General features: G+C 46.4%; 1 protein-coding gene across 1 annotated transcript in view; it reads right to left on the bottom strand.

The window, feature by feature from the left end:
* The window catches only part of ARHGEF28 (Rho guanine nucleotide exchange factor 28), a gene marked incomplete at its 3' end in the record, with an annotated part of 59397 nt that extends 51153 nt beyond the window's left edge, over nt 1-8244 (bottom strand). The window contains exon 1 of the mRNA XM_018558223.1: nt 8182-8244. The remainder of the gene's footprint in view (nt 1-8181) is intronic.
* Nucleotides 8245-20496: the final 12252 nt, after the last annotated feature.

A 20496-nucleotide genomic window follows, 5' to 3' on the forward strand; every position in this document is an offset into this window, starting at 1 on the left:
GGGGGGTGGCGCCACCCCACCCCCCCCCCCCCCCCCTTTTCCTGCCCTGCCAGTGCTCCAATTAAGGGTCTGGTATGGGATTTTAGGGGCCCACCTTTTTTTTTCAGCTTTTGGGCATTGGGGTCTCCCTTAAAATTCCTACAAGACTTAAAGGGTGTGGTATGAATTTGTAGGGAAATCCCATGTTTTGTTTTGTTTTTTTACATCGGGGGTCGCTGCTAACATTCCTACCAGGGTCTAGTATAAATTGAGAAGGGGACCCACGCACTGAGTTTTTTTTACAGTGATATTTTTATTTCTGTTCGCTACCTCTAATGCTGAGCTGACAGTTTAGATATTCACTCTCTGCTGTTTAGGCCCCTTTACGAATAGGGGTGAACAGCAGGGAATGAACTGCCGAACGTTCGCCTCAGCAGATCCAGATATTGTATCGTCTGAGGCAAATGGGTTCTTCCCTTCGGTCGAATGTGCTAAGGTTATTCAGCCAAACCGAAGGGAGGTGAAGCAGGCCGAATGCAGCCGATGTATGGCTAAAAATAGCTGTAGAGGGCTCCTGTGAATAGCCAAAGAGGCTTCGGCACACTTCACTTTGTTTTTTTTTCCAGCTCAGCTTAGGCTAGGTTCACACCTAGGCGATTTATCGCGCAGATTTAGCCGTGCGATATCGCACAAAACAGAGGTTTGCATTCAAGTCTATGGAAGCTGTTTACACCTTTGCGATTTGTCGCGCGGTAGAAATCGCCAGTCACAAAAAGGTACAGGAGCAATTTTCGGGCGGATGTTCGCGCGATTTGGGTCCTATAGACATCTCTATGCATTGAAAACCGTGCAACAACCACGCGGTTTTCAAAGCAAAATCGTGCAAACAAAAACGCGTGACAACCGCACGAAAACAGCTCACCAGCTCAGTCGCTTAGGTGTGAACCTAGCCTTAGTGAAAAACCTCCTGTATGTCTTAGGTTGGGTGCTGACAAAGAGACCTTAACAGATGTTGTGGCGTGGCAGTATGGAGTCTTTGCTGAACTGCGTGCTAGACATGATATGTTGGAACACATATTGTAAATATATGTTACTACACAGACATAGGTGTGAAAAGGCCCCAAGAAGCTCTGCCCTACAGTGCAATAATGGATGATTCCAAACATAAAAGGTTTTTATTATCACACATTCAAAACAACTGTCACCATTCCTGTGCTGCTAACAACCATTATCCACGTTGGAAGGAAGAGTGGAGTGGGTTCTACGCCGGAATGTCCCTTAAGGTGCACACCTAGGCGACACCCTTGTAGTACCTTTTTCTGCGATACACAACGCGCGGCTGCTTTAGGAAGCACGGGCGGAATTGCATCGGGAAACCGTGCCCCGATGCGACTGGGGTGCAATTGGAAAATAATGGCACCCATAGCGCGATCGGTGTACACCTGGGCGACTCCTGACCGTGCGGCAATCCGCATAGAATCGTGCACGATGGCTGCGTAGTGGGGTGTCGCCTAGGTGTGCACCGACCCTAAATGAGGAAACCTAAGGCTGTTGCCTAGGACGGCATCTGTTTGGGTCACATGAGGGGGTGGTAGGCAGAATGGCACAATGTTTGCAGTGTGCCTGTCGCCCCCTTTCTGGCTAAAGCACCCCAAGTTGATAAGAGCCAGGCGGGGAGATGTGTAAGGGCCAAACACATCTCCTCGCTCAGCTCTTAGCAACCTAGGACGCTCTGGCTGGCGTCCCACCCAGCACCTGGCAACCAGTGATGCCACTGGTAGCCCAGGAGCTGGGTGGGACATCAAGTCGGGGGGGAGGGCGGCATCACTCAACAACCCCTGGCAACAAACAAATGGCTAGGGAGGACACTGGTTCTAAGAGCACCGTAATGTGTTCACAGATGGGCAGATATGTCCTCACTTGGCAAGACATCTGCCTGCCACAGCTGTGCGCACAGGGTGAGCCATGTGAGCCTGGGCACACCCTAATCATCCTAAGTGCAACACCAAAACCGCAACAGCGGGCATCGTGTTTTTAGTCACTGAGCCGATGGAGAGATCACAAAGATCTCTGTGACTGACTCAGCGATACAGAGCGCAGCAGCACTTACCACTTACATTCCTCACATAACAGCCGCAGTCCTCGGTGCCTTGAAAGCTAAGATGGAGCGGGGCTGTGGTTTCCCAGGCTTCCCATCCACCTCACATGACCACCTGCCAGGCTCCCTGCTTCATTACTGTACCCCTGCAGTTGAAGAGATGGGAATCTGGGATGCTTCAGGTCTGTCTGTGTATGTATGTATATATAATATATACTGTGGCATTGCATGGCAATACCACGGTGTTATGTGGCCAGAGGGGCTGAGTGGCTCCAGGAAGCAATTGCTTTTACCAGGAAAGAGCTGGCTTTTCAGTCCTTTCTGGGTTTTCTGGTTCATAGTTGGGATCCTGGAGCTGAAAGATTTTGAAAAGAATTGGGAGTGATGAAATCTCCATTCCTGGGTCCATGCTTGAGGGCTAGTTCACACCAGCCACAGTGCGTTCCGGCCCAATTCTGGCTAGAACGCACTGGATCGCATTGTGGCTGGCTCACTTTGTTGTGGGGCGGGGGGGACGTGGCGGTGCATTGACCTCAATGGCATCATAGCCACGCCCTCTGGCTGCAATGCGATCGGCCGCACGGGAACGCAAGGCACATCACTGCCTGCGGTCCGGTCAGAAAAAATGCAGCAAGCACTATTTTTTCTGACCGGCCCAGAACCCAGGCATTGATGTGCCACACATTCCTGTGCAGCTGATCGCATTGCGGCCGGAGGGCGTGGCTGCGGTGCCATTCACTTTAATGCACCGCCTCGCCTCCTCCCGCCCTACAACAAATTGAGCCGGCTGCAATGTGATCCTGTGCGTTCCGGCCCTAATCGGACCGGAACGCACTGTGGCTTATGTGAACTAGCCCTTAGTAGCGACCATTAGCTAATTGTGCACCTGTGTACAACCCTCATCAAAAAGGGTACTGGCTTGTGTTGAGGGCTCTACCTGGGAGACAGGAGAAATCCACCCAGGAGTCAGAGTGGAGTCCAGGGCAGCAGGGAGCTGCGGGTTATGGAACCAATTGTGCAGATTAGTACATTACTGAGGTTGTCTGGAGGAAACACACAGTGGCCCTGAGGCCAGAGCTGTAGTGCTGCAAGAGAAAAATATTAAATAACTGGGACAATGTGAGTGTGTGGGACAACCTGAGAATGGTGAACCAATATATGTTGTTATGCGGAAGATAAGCAAACTTTATTTCCTGATAAGCTGAAGACAAGCTATTATTTGTTGGATTGCTGTGGCTGTTAGCCTATATGGGAAATAAAGACTTTCTGTTTAAGAAAAACGGCTTTGACACTGATCCCTGCATGCTTACCATTGTGCTAAGTTTCCCAAATATCACAATATATATACCAGAGCTCAAAATTTTAAGTCCTGAGCTACTAGCCAGGCCTTAAAAGTTATTCGCCACCAGTTGCCCCACCTAACCCCTACCCTGCCCCGGACTTAACTCCGCCAGGTCAGTAATGTAACGCACAGCGCAGAGGTCAGTAATGTAACGTACAGCGCAAAGGTCAGTAATGTAACACACAGGGCAGAGGTCAGAGTGACGCACAGCGCAGAGGTCAGAGTGACGCACAGCGTCAGTGAGACGCACAGTGCAGAGGTCAGTGTGACGCACAGTGCAGAGGTTAGTGTGACGCACAGCGCAGGTCAGTGTGACGCACAGCGCAGAGGTCACTGTGAAGCACAGCGCAGAGGTCATAGTGACGCACAGCGATGAGGTCAGTGTGACGCACAGCGAAGAGGTCATAGTGACCCACAGCGCAGAGGTCAGAGTGACGCACAGCGCAGAGGTCAGTATAATGCAATAGCTGAACACGCCTACGCTGCCCGCTTTTATCTACACATACAATTTCTGATCCTCTTCAGACATGTCCTGCAACTGATTTCACTCTACAGTAATCTCTGTCATCTTGAAAGACCTCGAGTTTTATCCTAGTTTACCCTAGGAATGACCAGTGTTTGCAAATACACAGAACATGTGGAACGAACCGGCCCCTAGGCATAGCCCTGAGTTTGTTCTGGCCTTCACCTACAAAATGTAAATATTGGTTAACCAGTAATAACAGGGCCTTTTTAGTCAAAACCGGATGCTTTATCACGTTATCATTGTAATGCCAATGGAAAGAACATGCTTTGGGGTAAAATAAAGTAAAACTGGCTACGCAGTAGAGTGCTGAGACTGCTGTTTACATTAGTGCAATATATTTATGGTATGCAGCATTTTGACTGACTGACAAAAGGAAGGAGGACAGTTATAAACTTGCATAGCCTGAAAATCAGGCACACACTAAGCTTTCCTAAATCAGACATTTTTACTAATTATTTAGGTTCATAGTAAATAAGGTTTAAAAAAAACGATTCACATTTGACCTAATTAATAAACATTCATCATTATGTGCTACAAACTAATAATCACTGGCAAGGCTCAACACCAATATTCACATGCAGGCATGCTTAGCCATGCTTTTTCCGGGGTAACTAAAGGTGCCCATACAGTGCACGATTCTCGTACGAGAATCACGGGAAATCCCGCGATCATACGAGAATCGTGCAGTGTGAACGAAGACGTGCGACAACTGCCTGTTCAGCATTGCCGTCATTGGAAGCCCGCCCCTCAGGGGGGCGGGCTTGTGATGATCGCAAGTACGATCTGCCTGTCCAAGATGGGCAGATCGTACGTTTTTTTAAATTACTTTACAACCATCGCAAGACTAAGGTCTTGCGATGGTTGTAAAGTGTATGGCCACCTTAAGGCTGGCCATACGCTACTCTATTTTTCTCGTTCAACCCGCGGGCTGAATGAAAAAAAATAGAGCAGATTCCTCCCTTAACACTACAAGTGCGTTGATCAAGGAGTCCCTGCTGTTCCTCTTGTATTCTGTCAGCGGCCACCGGCCCTTGTTTGTTTGAAGATTTTCCAACCAGCTCCTTCTATCAGCTGATCAAGGGATGCCGGCCGAAAGGGTGCCGACAGCAGCACCCACTGTGCGACTTTTGCACAGTGTATGGTCACCTTAAGGCCCATTCTCACATCTACCGGTGACCTTGGTTATGCAGAACCAGATCAGCACAGGTCACCGCAAGGACACATAGATTGTTTTCTATGTGTCCCATTCACACTATACCGCAGTGCGCTGCGATAAAATGCGAACGCATTTTTTTTTTTTGTTCTGTGCATTTTATCACAGAACACTTTATGCCACTGCAGGTTGCCGCATGGCAGCACATCACACCACGTTGCTGTGCAGGGACCTGAATGAAGTGCACACAAAGTTGTTTTTTTAAATGTAAACAGTGACTGCCCCGCCAGTGAACGATACAATGCACACTTTAGAGGACGAGCTAGAATGAATGGTCCCTAAATCAAATCTGGCACCTGAGATGACTTTCAATGGAGCTGTTCACATCTCACAGCTCAATATCGCCTGTAGCTCGTCGCTGTAGCTTGTCGCTCCTGCATGACCCTTTTTTCTGCGGATTTCGAGCGATTTTGCTCCTGATTGCATACAGCCCAATCGGAAAAAGTCGTGCGAAAAGTCGCGCGACAAGTCGCGCAATATCGCACATGTAAAATTGCGCCGAAAATCGTGCGATTTTCATGCCGCTCAGTGTGAATGGGGCCTAAAGGATACAGGACACCATATCACGGAAGGATGGCTCTGGTAAAACTCCAAGTATAGATACAAAGGCATGCTAAACAACAGAATGAGGGATCTCCCATGCACAAGATGTCCTATATTCCTCCCCAAGAGTCTGTCCTATCATCCATATGTAAGGATGGTGAGGCCCACCAATTAGCGTTGGTCAGCTATTGTCTATTTGGTGACCAATGAACGCAGTGAAACTGAAAGCACGAAGATACACCCAAATCTTTCCATGTATAAAAAGCCTTTATAGCAGTTATATATTTGATTAATTCAACAGCCTGAATATTGTGACTATATTCATATTTCCAGTTACATTGGCGTGCCTGTTATAATAAGACGCAGCAACCATAAAACACGTCTCCCCTTCAGGAAGAATGACAGAAAAAAAGAGTTTTTGAATAATGGGATTAAAAAAGACTGATTATATCTAAAGCCAAGAAGAAATTGTTTACTATACTCTCTTCTAATATAATGTATTCCATATAGATAAATCACATATAAGAAAGTGTCATTGTGTCAGGGAGAGCTTAAGAAAAACAATCATACAGAAAGAAACGTGTTGTTACAAAAATACCTGGGCTGCGTTCACTGACCTCCTACTGAAAATGCCAGCTGCCCGGCTGCCATGCTGATCCTACTGCTTCAATACTTTCTGGATTATTGGCCCAATGAATGAAGTCAGAACTCCTGATGTGCATGCTTACAGGTCAGTGGATGAGAAGTACTGAAGTCACAGGATCAAGGTGACAGACCGGCAGCTAACAGTAGAATTTCAGCAATGGCAGTCTACACATTTTCTTGGCACAGGAATGTTTTAATGTAAAGCAAGATATTACAGTGCCTGATGTCTTTTACACAACACAAATACGTTCAACATATTGGCTTCATAATTTAATATCTCGTGCTGAGCACACACACATGACACGTGACGACCTCCAAGTGAGGGAAAGTTACAACCAATTCTCCACTAGTCTGGTGTCGCAGTTCACGGCCTGTGCAGGGATAGAACGGCCGGCAGGAAGGATTTTATACATTGATTTTGTGCTGCAATAATCATGGCAGCTGGAGAACTGTGAGACCTGGCATGCCATGTTCCTACAACATCACACTAAAGTTAACCACACACGTTACAATCTGATTGTACAATCTCCTTTAGATCTACCAACAACTATGTAGTGCAAGGGCCTGCCTGATTGGATTCAACTTGATTGAATGGATAGGTCCTCATTTCACATAGTTTTGGTAAGTCTAAGGCTGGGCACACATCTTACAACCATCGCAAGACTTCTGTCTTGCGATGGTTGTAAGGTACTTAAAAAAACTTACGATCTGCCTATGTTGCATAGGCAGATCGTACTTGCGATGATCGCAAGCCACGCCCCCTGAGGGGCGGGCTTTCGATCACCGCAAAGCCGGACGGGCAGTGTGCGCTTGCGCACACCGGCCCGTGCGGCTGTTATCGTACGGACATGCCACAAACCCGCCGAACATCGTACGATGCTCGGCGGGTTTTCAAACATGTCCGTAAGTTTAAAGTCGTGCGACCTTACATTAGTAGAGGTCGCACGGCTTCCACACACCTTACGAACATCGTACGATTGCTGGATTTCCCGCGGTTATCGTACGATAATTGGAAGGTGTGTGGGGACCCTAAAGGTGATTGTACAGTCAGATTGTAACATGTGGTGACCTTTACAAAGGTATACATTTATTTCACAATGAGCTCCTTGGGAGCATAAACACAACTGCACGTCCATGCATGATGGGACTTGTAGTTCCATATCAATGGCCAAGCCATCACTGAAAGCAAATTCTTACAAGCCACTAAATAAACTAGTTTATCATCCTAATCAGACCGATCAAGCCAGCCTGATTACCTAGAGAGCATAAGAAGACTCTGATCCCTTCAATCAATGCATGAAGAAGTATGAAAGAAAACGCAGGGAGAAAATGCAACCAAAGCTGTACTGCAGGACACAACCCAGAGACTATATGTGTAAAATACTCAGCAAGTTTATATACTGTATATTATTGCAACAAAAAACTACACAAGATTGTAACATAACATGGAAAAGGATATAATCTTAGTACATAAGCAGTTACATTAAACATCAAAACCTGGGAATGTCTCTGGAAATCCTGAACACCCAGCAATGACATTGTACGCAGTCCTGTGCTCAGTGCTACCTACCTGTGCAGTGCCCCTTCGAGTCTCCAATTAGTATATTCCCATCAGTATATAATAACCCCTCCGGTGACCTAGTGTCACATACCTGTGCAGTGTGCTCCCTATACATAATGAGCTCCAGACTAGAGCAGTTTTAGTCCCTCTGATATATATTATCCAGAGGATCATTTTCCTAAATTATGTCCCCTACCTTTGCAGTGTGCCCCCTGTATTCAGGTATGGGGCCCCCTCCAGCATATAATAATCCCAGATGATCAGTGTCACCTACCTGTGCAGTGTCCCTGTATGTCTCTCCTATATCCAGGTATGGGGTCCCCTCCAGCGTATAGTAATCCCCGGTGCTTAGTGTCACCTACCTCTGCAGTGTCACCTACCTCTGCAGTGTCCCTGTATGTCTCTCCTATATCCAGGTATGATGTCCCCTCCAGCATATAGTAATCCCCGGTGCTTAGTGTCACCTACCTGTGCAGTGTCCCTGTATGTCTCTCCTATATCCAGGTATGGGGTCCCCTCCAGCGTATAGTAATCCCCGGTGCTCAGTGTCACCTACCTGTGCAGTGTCCCTGTATGTCTCTCCTATATCCAGGTATGGGGTCCCCTCCAGCGTATAGTAATCCCCGGTGCTTAGTGTCACCTACCTGTGCAGTGTCCCTGTATGTCTCTCCTATATCCAGGTATGATGTCCCCTCCAGCATATAGTAATCCCCGGTGCTTAGTGTCACCTACCTGTGCAGTGTCCCTGTATGTCTCTCCTATATCCAGGTATGGGGTCCCCTCCAGCATATAGTAATCCCCGGTGCTTAGTGTCACCTACCTGTGCAGTGTCCCTGTATGTCTCTCCTATATCCAGGTATGGGGTCCCTCCAGTATATAATAATCCCCGGTGCTCAGTGTCACCTACCTGTGCAGTGTCCCTGTATGTCTCTCCTATATCCAGGTATGGGGTCCCTCCAGCATATAGTAATCCCGGTGCTTAGTTCCCCTCCGGTGACAGGTGATGTCCTCCGCACATGTCCCCGATCTCTCCTCTCCGGCCAGTGACACGGTTCCAGGTCTGCTGGTGTTGTGACGGAGAGGAGAGGCTGATCCGTGTCCTGTCCCCTCCCCGTCTGTCTGGCCCGGCTGTGCCCCACCCAGGAGGCCGGAGGAGGACACAGGAGGATAATTACATTCTGGTGTCATGGACAGGGGGTGACAGCTGCAGGTCTCACCATGGTCATCCTCATCTTCCTGCGATGTTTCCGCATCATTTACTAAGTGACAAGCAGCAGACACAAACTTCTCTGGCTTTAGTTTGTGTCACAAGTACCTGAGGATCCCCTGACACCCTCCTCCTAGACTCACACGCAGCCGGTGATAACAGATTAAGATCACCACTTTAATGAAGTCCATCTCCGCTTCTGCAGCCAGACTGGGACAACACCTACTTAGTAGAACTTTCTAAATATTTTCAATATTTCCGTGAAAAGATTTTTCAGAATTTCTACTGAACTGATAAAACTTATTTAGCTTTCCCCTTCTATGTCATGTCTATGAGGGTAAAGGGGAGGAACATTTACATTGATTAAAGTGACACTAAACTCAGGAGTTAAATCTTAAAACACATTCAAGTAGCTTAACTATTAAAGAATTATGAGGCGAGTGATTTTCACTCAGCCTCATAATCTGAGCCGACCTGTGACAATGAAACTGTCACAGGTCGGCTCAGTAGATCAGGAAGTGAGCGAACACATACCGTCGCTCACTTCTCTATCTATCCGTGCAGAGAGCCGTGACTGTCACTCACGGCTCCCTGCAGGAATGGCCTCCCTCCTCCCTTGTCCGATCCTCCAGCGCTGACTGGCAAAACGGACGGGGAGGGGGCGGGTACAGCTGGCTCTGCCTCTAGATAGGCAGAGCCAGCTGTCACTCACGCAGCTTGGTGGATCCAGACAGCATTGTCGGGATCCGTTCCGCCTGCGGCGTCTCAGTATACCGCGAGCTGCAGCTCGCGGTATACTGAGCTTAGGGTGACGGGGGACGCTAGTTTGTATCCTCCCGTTACCCTTAGGAGAACTATGGGGAAAAGCACTGACTCCATAGTTCTCCTTTAAGGTGATTGTACAGTCAGATTGTAACATGTGGTCACCTTTACAAAGGTATACATTTATTTCACAATGAGCTCCTTGGGAGCATACACACAACTGCATGTCCATGCATGATGGGACTTGTAGTTCCATATCAATTGCCAAGCCATCACTGAAAGCAAATGCTTACAAGCCACTAAAGCCACTAGTTAATCATCCTAATCAGACCGATCAAGTCAGCCTGATAACGTTTTATTTGAATAGACAACCTGTACCAGATTACCAGATAGAAAGCATAAGAAGACTCTGATCCCTTCAATCAATGCATGAAGAAGTATGAAAGAAAACGCAGGGAGAAAATGCAACCAAAGCTGTACTGCAGGACACAACCCAGAGACTATATGTGTAAAATACTCAGCAAGTTTAATAAATGTATACTGATTATAACATAACATGGAAAAGGAAGGATTCAAATCTTAGTACACAAACAGTACTAAAGTCCAGAGGAATGTCCAGGGACTAAATCTGAACACCCGGCAATTATATGCTATATGAAATGTTAATCATGCAGCACCATAAAAAAATGTACCCTTTGTCTTGAATTCCTCCTGAAAGAAGCAGTGCACTTCCTGGTATGTGAGGGTGCCTAGGCACTTCTGCATATGTGCAGCGTTAGATCTAAGGCACTGCTGCCTCTGAATGCTGGTCGCAGAGATTTGAAGTGAGATCTGGTTTAGCAATGCTGTGCTGCTCACTGCTTTCCCTGATGGAAGCTCTGAAATGAGGAAGCATAGGCCTGCCACTACCAAGATGGCTACCTCCACACTGTACTCCTTGCTGGAGGCTCTGACATGAGGAAGCATAGCCCTGCCACTACCAAGATGGCTACCTCCACACTGTACTCCTTGCTGGAGGCTCTGACATGAGGAAGCATAGCCCTGCCACTACCAAGATGGCTACCTCCACACTGTACTCCTTGCTGGAGGCTCTGACATGAGGAAGTATAACCCTGCCTCTCCCTACATTTTTTTAAGTACTTTACAACCATCGCAAGACTCTTGCGATGGTTGTAAAGTGTATGGCCACCTTATGACTGGACATCCGTCCAGCTTAATCTGTTAGTCACAACCAGGTGTTGATTGCATTTGCATTATTGGAACTAGGAGGACCTTTCTAGGGCCTGCTAGGACACCACTCTCTGGGCAGGATAATAACACCAATTATGCAAATGCATTAAACTAACTGATTATCTGGATTGGCACAACATTCATCATATTTATTCCCAGAGAAATATTTCTGTACAAATCATTCTGAATTGAGAAAGATGATCCGATGTCCAGTGAAACGTCTTCAAGAAAAATACAGCAAGTCCAGTTGCCTTGACTTATTTTTGACAGAGAGAACAAGGCCTGGTAAGTCAGTAATGGTTAACCTCTTGCCGTCCGCCCGTAGTAAAAAAACGGACGGACGGCACTGCAGCATCTGCGGGTTGCCGTCTCCAGACGGCAATTTTTTTCTGCTCGCGCGCGCCCCCTAGCGGGCACGCAGCTGGGAGATCACAGGATATACCACTGACTTGTACTTTGCCCTTTTTCTGCCTTTTTGTTTCCAGAGTTCAGTTCCTCTTTGAGGGGTACCTAAAACAAACACAAAAACCTGAGAAACAATAAATAAAACTTCAATGCAGTATAATGTTAGGCAGGAGATGGCCATGACACTTTACTTCTGGATCAGCATAATATTATGCGAGTAGCAAAGCAACATACAATTATTTGTAACCTGAATGAAACTGCTTAGTCATCAAAGCTTAAGCAAACAGCAGTATAAACATCAGTTAGACATTGGTTACCCACACCCTGCAAAAAATGGAAGGGCACTTCGTGTGATGCTGCTTTTTATGAACAGCTGTTCTAATTAAAGGAGATCTCCATTTCCCCAAAAAAAAAAAATAGGACAACGGTTGGCAAACTCTGCCCCTTCAGCTGTGGTAAAACTACAAATCCCCATGCCCTTGTCTCTGGGAGCCATGCCTTTGGCTGTGGGAAACTTGCAATGCTTTATGGGACTTGTAGTTTGACAACTGCTGGAGGGTTGGAGTTTGCCCACCCCTGCTTCTGGTGGAATTTTTGAAAACCGGAGCAGACAGATTGTGGAGCAGTTGCATATATCAGCCAATCAGCTTCCCTTTTCAGTTTGTTCAGTTAAGCTCTGAAAATAAAAGTGAGAAGCTGATTGGTTGCCATGGACAACTGCTCCAGATTCTCCCTGGTACAGTGTTTATGAATTCCAACCCTTTCTGGTCTGTCATGTGATGTTCTGCAGTTTTGTACTGAGGCCCGGGCTGCTGTGGTGATGCACCGCTAGGACAGCCTGGGGGTCACAGGAAGTGGAGCAGCGCAGGAATTAGGAGTGGTGAGTCTGCAGAGAACAGTGCTGGAGTGAAAATGAGTATTGCAGCAAAATCTGCTTTTTACGTTTTTATCAAGTTAGTAGGGACTCCCCTATAATGCAGCAGCCTGAGTCAGGGGTGGGCAAGCTGTGGTGCAACTACAAATCCAATTGTGACTCTGACAGCCGCAGGCATGACTCCCAGGCAGGTGCATAATGGGACCTGTAGTTTCACAACAGCTGGCAGGCCGGAGTTTGCCTACCCCTGTTCTTATGGGTAAAATAGATGCTGTCAAAATAGCTGAACAATCTGATTGGATGCAGGCATTGTTCAGGTGGTTTGAGAGCCAGTGGGGCTGACTTGCAACATACTGAGGCTTGGCCCAGTGGGAGATTCCTCCATCCACACAGTTTAGCGTAGATGGAGGAATCTGTTGCACTTTTTCCATCTGACCATAGAAAGTCTGCAGATCATCTATAGGTGTATGGCCAGCTTAAGGCTCTTTTCAGACGGGCACGTAGAGTTCCGATCTGCAGGGGATCCATGCATGGTTGTGACATCGGTGTGCGTCCAGTTCCTTACTCCATCTTGTGATGAAGGAAAAAACTGAAATTACCGGACCCATGTTGGTCTACGTGGCATGAGATGTAACAGACATATGTCCATTTATATCAGATTACCTCCAATCCAGTACTGTCAGGTCGAAATGGAACACTGATCCGTTTGTTTTTCTGGTGGTTCTGGGAGGAGCCAGGGGTAACCAGATGTAAATGGACGCATGTCTGTTTAGATCCAGTTGTCCAGAGACTAATATTGGGCTTCCGATCAGGTTCACCTGAACATCTGACAGGCGGACCTGATCGGAATGCCCAGTGAAAGGGACCTAAAGTAGTTTTCACTTCCCTATACACCAGGGAGCAACATGCACACAGAAGCTTATGGAGAAGGCACCCAAGCAGCTATGCTCCACCTACACCAGGACATGAGCGCTAGTGTGACATTGCAGCCATAATCCAACCACCCCCAGGCAGTGCAGGCACCTGTATCTGCCTGTGTATCTCTAAGTGCTAAGGCCAGTCTGTGGAGCAGGGTAGGAGAGGCATGCTGTAGAAACCTCCAGGTCAAGCTTATTAGATGGAAAACAATTGTGATGCACAAGGTTCTCCAAGCTGTCCCATAACTCTTTGCCCCAGTAAGCCATGGCCAACGATGTCTGGGGGTAACTCATGGACGGTAGACCATCACAGCTTGAATGGGAGATGGTCATTTATGTTGGAGCCACTAATTACAAGAAAACAGGAGGTTGGTTGTCCCAGAGTCTGCACTTTGTATGGGGGACACTTATAATAACAATCTTTTTAGTCTAGGCCTCTTCCATTTTGCTCTTTTCAAGCTTAGAAAATCACATTCCATCATCCAAATATTGTATACTACATTATACATTGGTATGTATCTTCAGCATTGGCAGCCAGGGCCGTCTTTAACGCAGGGCAAAAGGGGCAGTTGCCCAGGGCCCACTCATTGATGTGGGGCCCAAAGCAGCTGCCCCTTGAGCAGGTCCTGCGTTGCAAAACTCCTACCGCTGGCCCTACATCTCAGCAATGACAGCAGAGCGCTGGATGATCGCAGAGCGGGTCACACCGAGAGAAGAGCTGGGTGGATGGCCTCCCCTAAGCCCACGTATTTCTCTTAGTACCAGTAGAAATGGTGAATCAGTAAACCTTTTCTGCATTAAATGTCAATTTTACAAGCATTAGAGAACCAACATGCCATTAAATATTAGCGTGCCATAGTTGTGACATGCAGGAATTGACCCCAGACCTGGATGCTGCTGCTGTGTAAACTGTGTGGGTGGAAGATGCAGCCCACAATTCAGGTGAGAGGATGTGCGGTGTGGGTTTTTAGGATTGTGTATGCAAACATGCTTAACCCCAACTGAAGGTGCAACATGAAACATGGTAAAAAAAAAAAAACATGCACTTGGCCTTTCAATATTATTATATTAACAAGTGCACAAAAAAAATATGTTTATATTTACTGTTAAGGTGTACTAGCCCCAATTCCTGCACCTTTAGACTTTAGATCAGCCCGAACAATTCCTGCACCGTTAGACTTTAGATCAGCCCCAATTCCTGCACCTTTAGACTTTAGATCAGCCCCAATTCCTGCACCTTTAGACTTTAGATCAGCCCCAATTCCTGCACCTTTAAACTTTAGATCAGCCCCAATTCCTGCACCTTTAGACTTTAGATCAGCCCCAATTCCTGCACCGTTAGACTTCAGATCAGCCCCAATTCCTGCACCTTTAGACTTTAGATCAGCCCCAATTCCTGAACCTTTAGACTTTAGATCAGCCACAATTCCTGCACCTTTAAACTTAAGATCAGCCCCAATTCCTGCACCTTTAAACTTAAGATCAGCCCCAATTCCTGCACCTTTAGACTTTAGATCAGCCCCAATTCCTGCACCTTTAGACTTTAGATCAGCCCCAATTCCTGCACCTTTAGACTTCAGATCAGCCCCAATTCCTGCACCGTTAGACTTCAGATCAGCCCCAATTCCTGCACCTTTAGACTTTAGATCAGCCCCAATTCCTGAACCTTTAGACTTTAGATCAGCCACAATTCCTGCACCTTTAAACTTAAGATCAGCCCCAATTCCTGCACCTTTAAACTTAAGATCAGCCCCAATTCCTGCACCTTTAGACTTTAGATCAGCCCCAATTCCTGCACCTTTAGACTTTAGATCAGCCCCGATTCCTGCACCTTTAGACTTTAGATCAGCCCCAATTCCTGCACCTTTAAACTTCAGATCATCCCCAATTCCTGCACCTTTAGTCTTCAGATCACCCCCAATTCCTGCACCTTTAGACTTTAGATCAGCCCCAATTCCTGCACCTTTAGACTTCAGATCATACCCAATTCCTGCACCTTTAGACTTTAGATAAGCCCCAATTCCTGCACCTTTAGATCAGCCCCAATTCCTGCACCTTTAGACTTCAGATCATCCCCAATGCCTGCACCTTTAGACTTTAGATCAGCCCCAATTCCTGCACCTTTAGACTTCAGATCATACCCAATTCCGGCACCTTTTGACAACAGTTAAATCTGAATCATAGTGAAAGGTCCAGTTTCAAGTCACATCACTATAAATCAGGGGTAGGCAACCTCGGCACTCTAGCTGTTCGGTCCTGAAATGTCACTCCTATCCGACTTTGTGAGTGGGGTGGAATATGAGATCGCACTCACAGAGTCGGATAGAAGTGACATTTCAGGACCGATCAGCTGTTCCAGGGCAGATCAGTTCTTCTGCACATACGATTTGCGCTGCCGATCTGCCCTGGAACAGCTGAGAAAGTGTTGGAATGCTTGACCTATTGGCGGTCACACATTCCACCGCCAAAAAACTGGGCGGGATTACATTGAAATATGTGGCCATGTCACCGGTCACAAATTCCAACCTAGTCACAAACTTTGATAGAACAGCGCCATCAGGGGGGTACGGCCGGTACACATGGTAGGGGTCTGGGCAGCATGGGGGGCCTCTTACTTGAGTATCAGCTGTACCAGGGGCGGCATGGCAGAGGTGACAGGGGAGGGGGTGGAGGAGGACAGGCCCCAGCAGCAGCAGATAAGAGGAGTTGGGAGGAGGTACAGGGAAAGGGACCCCAGCGACCAGCCCACCTGAGGCCCTGCAGAGCCCACCATAGAGAGTCTCAGATGGGCTGTGCAGGATCTATGATTTGCTCTGCAGCGTCACTCTCAGGTGGGCTCTGCGGGGTCTCAGGTAAGCCCAGAGTTCAGTGCGTTACTAAGCCCAGAGTCCAGTGCATTACTAAGCCCTGAATCCAGTGCGTTACTAAGCCCTGAGTCCAGTGCGTTACAAAGCCCACATATACCTATATGCATGTGATACATAGCATAGCAAGGTAAAGAACGATATATGCAGTGTTATCTTCATTTTAGATGTCAAAAGGGTTTTGTGGCTGCCGGTGTTCTTTTCTGTGGGAAACGGGTCCAAATGGCTCTTTGAGTGTTTAAGGTTGCTGACCACTGGCCTACATCTACTCTAAATTTTACATTTTTCCAATAACAAAATAATGTAATTGGCAGTAGCTCACTGAATGCACCACACAAATCAAGTGGACCTTTAAGTGGTTGTGTATAAGGACAGATACTTTGTGATATTGTCTGACCTACAGATCTTGGACCTGAAACAAGGAGTTTGGATACAATCTTCATGATTTGTTGGCTGCTCCCCCATATCAAGCAATTGTCTGCAATAGACTATGGCCATTATTCAGCAGACTCTCCTGCTCCCTGTTATGTGTCCAATGTGCATAAACTGCCTATTGAAGAACTGGCATGAAAATAACCCAATGACACGCAGTTTTAAGGTGGCCATACATCTTACAATTATTGTTCGATATTTATCGTGCCGTCATCGAACCATCGTTCAATTTCCGCACGACTGCCCCATCATGCAGACCAATGTGGATTTCACTTATCGTTCATTAGCAATACTAACCGACCGAATTTCGTCAATCATTCCCACTGGGCTAACTCGGGGCGTACATGTCCGTGTGGCATGCACGCCCGCATCGGGCCATTCCTGGGAGGGACAGGTGCTATGTGTGAATACATACAGCAGCCTGTTCTTCCCTATGGGAGGTTGCAGCCGTACGCTGTCATACACACACCCGAACTGCGCATCCATGCGGGTCCAGGTGTCCGTACTCGGATCCAGACAGTTATGACCCTCCCGGCAAACGGCCTGATACGGGCGTGCACACCACACAGACGTGTACGCCCTAAGTTAACCCAGTGTGAATGAGGTCTTAAGCTGCACAATCAAAACATGAAGATACGTGCACATAAAAACGTTCTGCTATTCCCATTAGCATTGTGTAGAGTTCTACGTAGTGTCTATTTATTGTGGTTTGCATTTTGTGATTGAGAATCCCCATTACAACAATGAAGATTCATCATACGTAAGTCATGTCTGAACCAGCTTTGCTTACTTGATCTCCTAACAAATAGTAATATAATATTCATAAATGCCCAACTTACACATTCCTCATTCCATGAATACCAGGATTATAGGGGGAATCAAGTCCAAATTCTAAATAATGAGCAAGTAACAAAAGATACATTTTTTCCTGCAGGAATTTGCTAACTGCGTCATTTTTCTGTATGAGCATGCTCAGTGTCCCGGTCCAGCACAGCACATTTATCAATTAAATCAGTCTTTCCAAGCTCTGAAAACTCAATGTTCTACACTCACTTCTACGCTCTAAAGTCTAGACCTCGGGGCTTGGAGAGAAATTCAACAATACACTTTTTTTTCTATTACAAATCAGATGTGCCAAGAATGATTTATGGAATAAGCATCTGAAATATTTTGCAGTGTTTTCTTTTGACTTTCAGTGCTAGGAAACCATAAGTTATTACTTGCAGTCTATTACAAGAGATGCACAATTTGCTTATTGGGATTTCAGGCACGATACCAACCTAAGGTTGGAAAGACAAGTTTTTTGTGGTCTGGATGTTTTGGAACATAACAGAAGGAATTCGAGCAAAACAAACAATAGGTCTGGCTCACATTTCTTTCAAAGGGCAAGCTTTCCTACACTACTTACCTGACTAGTCTTCAGCCAAAATTGCCTTAAAAGAGAACCTGTCAAGAAAATAACTTAAAGCCCAATTAAACCTTCAGTTTAACCAGCTAAATGCATACAAGTTCGCAAAGTCTTAGAGTTAATTTTCTTTAGAAAACAGGTCCTCTGCCAGCATGCTGTAGAGAAGGGCACTTGCTGTCTGTGGAAGCAGTGGTCTCTCTGCAGAGGTCTGACACACCCTCTGCTGAGACAAAGCTATAGCTCTTCAATCAACAAAGCTCATTCTCCCCTTAAATTGGAGATATCTAGCTGTGACTGATGAGTGCGTTTGCCATTTGTTTTGCTTGACTGATTTGGTGCAGTGACGCATGGGGGTTCTCAGCTGCCATTGTGATGTGCGGGATCCCTTGTGCGTACCTGTGCCTTTAAGGGGGTTGGGCTTCCTCCTGACAAACCTGCACCCAATTTTATCTTTTGCCCCCATGTGCTCCAAGACGGAGACTCTCATAGTTTAGAGTGAGGACCGCACTATATAGAGGTGCCTTGGCGCGGCTGTGCGGATTTCACATTTTCTGCAGAAGACGTGCATCTAAACCTCTGTTTTTAACCTTAGTGGTGAGACAAGTTTTTTTGCATGCTGGCTGATGAGTGTGCTGGGAAACTTTGTGCTGTTGTATTGTATAAAGCCCTTCCACGTGCACCTTGCTGTAGAGAAGGTGACAAATTGATGAGTGTGTTTGCCATTTGTTTTGCTTGACTTTCCATTCAATACACCACCTTTTTGACAATATGTGTTGGTTTCCTCTCTCAGGCAACCGACAGCCTTGGTCAGCCCATGAGCCAGATCTTTAGGATGATTGAAGCATGGCTACCCTTTGAAGTACAATAGCATTGCATTTGTTTGCAGTTGCGCCTTGAGTGTTTGATTTACAATTAATAATGATAATAAATAACAAAATGCCTGATGAGTTTTTAAAGCTTTTAAAGTTTTTATTAGTTCGAGAAACAACTGAGAGGCTAATAGTAACATTGACGGATTTGCAAAAGTCTCTAGCTGAGATGGGAGCAACTTTCCATGGAAAAAACTATAAAGCTGAACTTTATGGAAGAGTGACAAGAAGAAATGCTGAAGTAAAACTGCTTATCAGATGCTATTTGGAGTTTAGCAATAGGACATAGGACAGCAAATATGTCTAAAAAAGGTTTTCTTGTCTAAATAGATCAAAAGTGAAGTTTTAGGCCTTAATGCCAAATGCTATGTGGCTCAAAGGCTCAACACACGGAGAACACCATCACTATAGTGAAGCTTTAGGGCCCGTTCACACCATCTCCAGTGCGTTCCAGCACGGTTAGCTGCTGGAAATGCACTGGATAGCATACTGTATGGCTCCCTGCGTTCTGAAGTGCGATTGCCTGCACCAGAATGCGTGGCACAGCAATGCCAGCGTTCCAGTATAGTGCAATCGCAAAAAAAGTTCTTGTACTATTGTACGTGCTTGTACGTGGCGGTGGGTGGGTGTGACTCGTGTGCTATTGACCCCTCCTGTCCCAGAATGCAGGGAGACTTACAGTATGTGATCCAGTGCATTGCAGCAGACACACTGGAGATGGTGTGACCCTTATGGTGAAACTGTGCTAACACAATTTCTTTCAGTAAAATGGGGATACATTAGTATCTCAGGGGATAACTACCCTTATCATTTCTTGTCCTGGCCACAGGCTATCAAAGGGATAGAAAATGAGGTAATATCTTCCCAACGGGACAGAAATAAAAACTTTACATAAGTATTTACTTTTCCCAAGTTTTGGCTGAAGTTAGAATTTATTATTTCCTGTTTGCTAGACTGAGGCTCTCATGGCATTACAAACTTGATTGCGTCAGTTGTTTGGCGATTACTAACCTTTTTCTCATAATCCTCAGCACGACCTGTTCATTTAATAGTGTAGATATCTCAGCGCACTCCTGATCGGTATGCTAGAGTCGCCTCTTGTTCCGGATTCACCTGGACAGTCCAGGGTTTGAAGGCTGTGTCTGGGTTTCAGCTGGCCTGAAACCTGGAAACAGCACATACAGGACTCAAAACCCCAACTGTCCAGTTGAATCTGGGAAAATTGGCAACCCTACGGCATACCCCTTGTAGGATGGGTGCTGAAGTGGGCTGTGGATGGCACCACTTGAATTCAAAAAGTAAAACATGTCACCAGCACACCAAGGATTTGTGTCCATAATACATTATGCCTGATGAAGTGACCCTGCGGGGCCCCAAAACATTACTATCTGTCAACAATGGTGTTTTGCACTCAGATCCTTGGTGTGCTGGGGATATAGCTTACTTTTTTTTGTTCATTTAGGCAGAGAGGCACAGAGATACTGTCTCGGGTTGTTTATATAGCCCATCTACAAAGAGACTTCATTAGAAGAGAGGTATCATCTCCTAATGACTCCTAATACTAGCATATGGGTGTGGTTTCTGTTCTCTGTGTTATGACATAAGGTTAGGATCGATTTTC

Source organism: Nanorana parkeri, unplaced genomic scaffold, assembly GCF_000935625.1.
Source record: "Nanorana parkeri isolate BGI_ZX_2015 unplaced genomic scaffold, ASM93562v1 scaffold327, whole genome shotgun sequence".
In the NCBI taxonomy this organism is placed as follows: Eukaryota; Metazoa; Chordata; class Amphibia; order Anura; family Dicroglossidae; genus Nanorana; species Nanorana parkeri.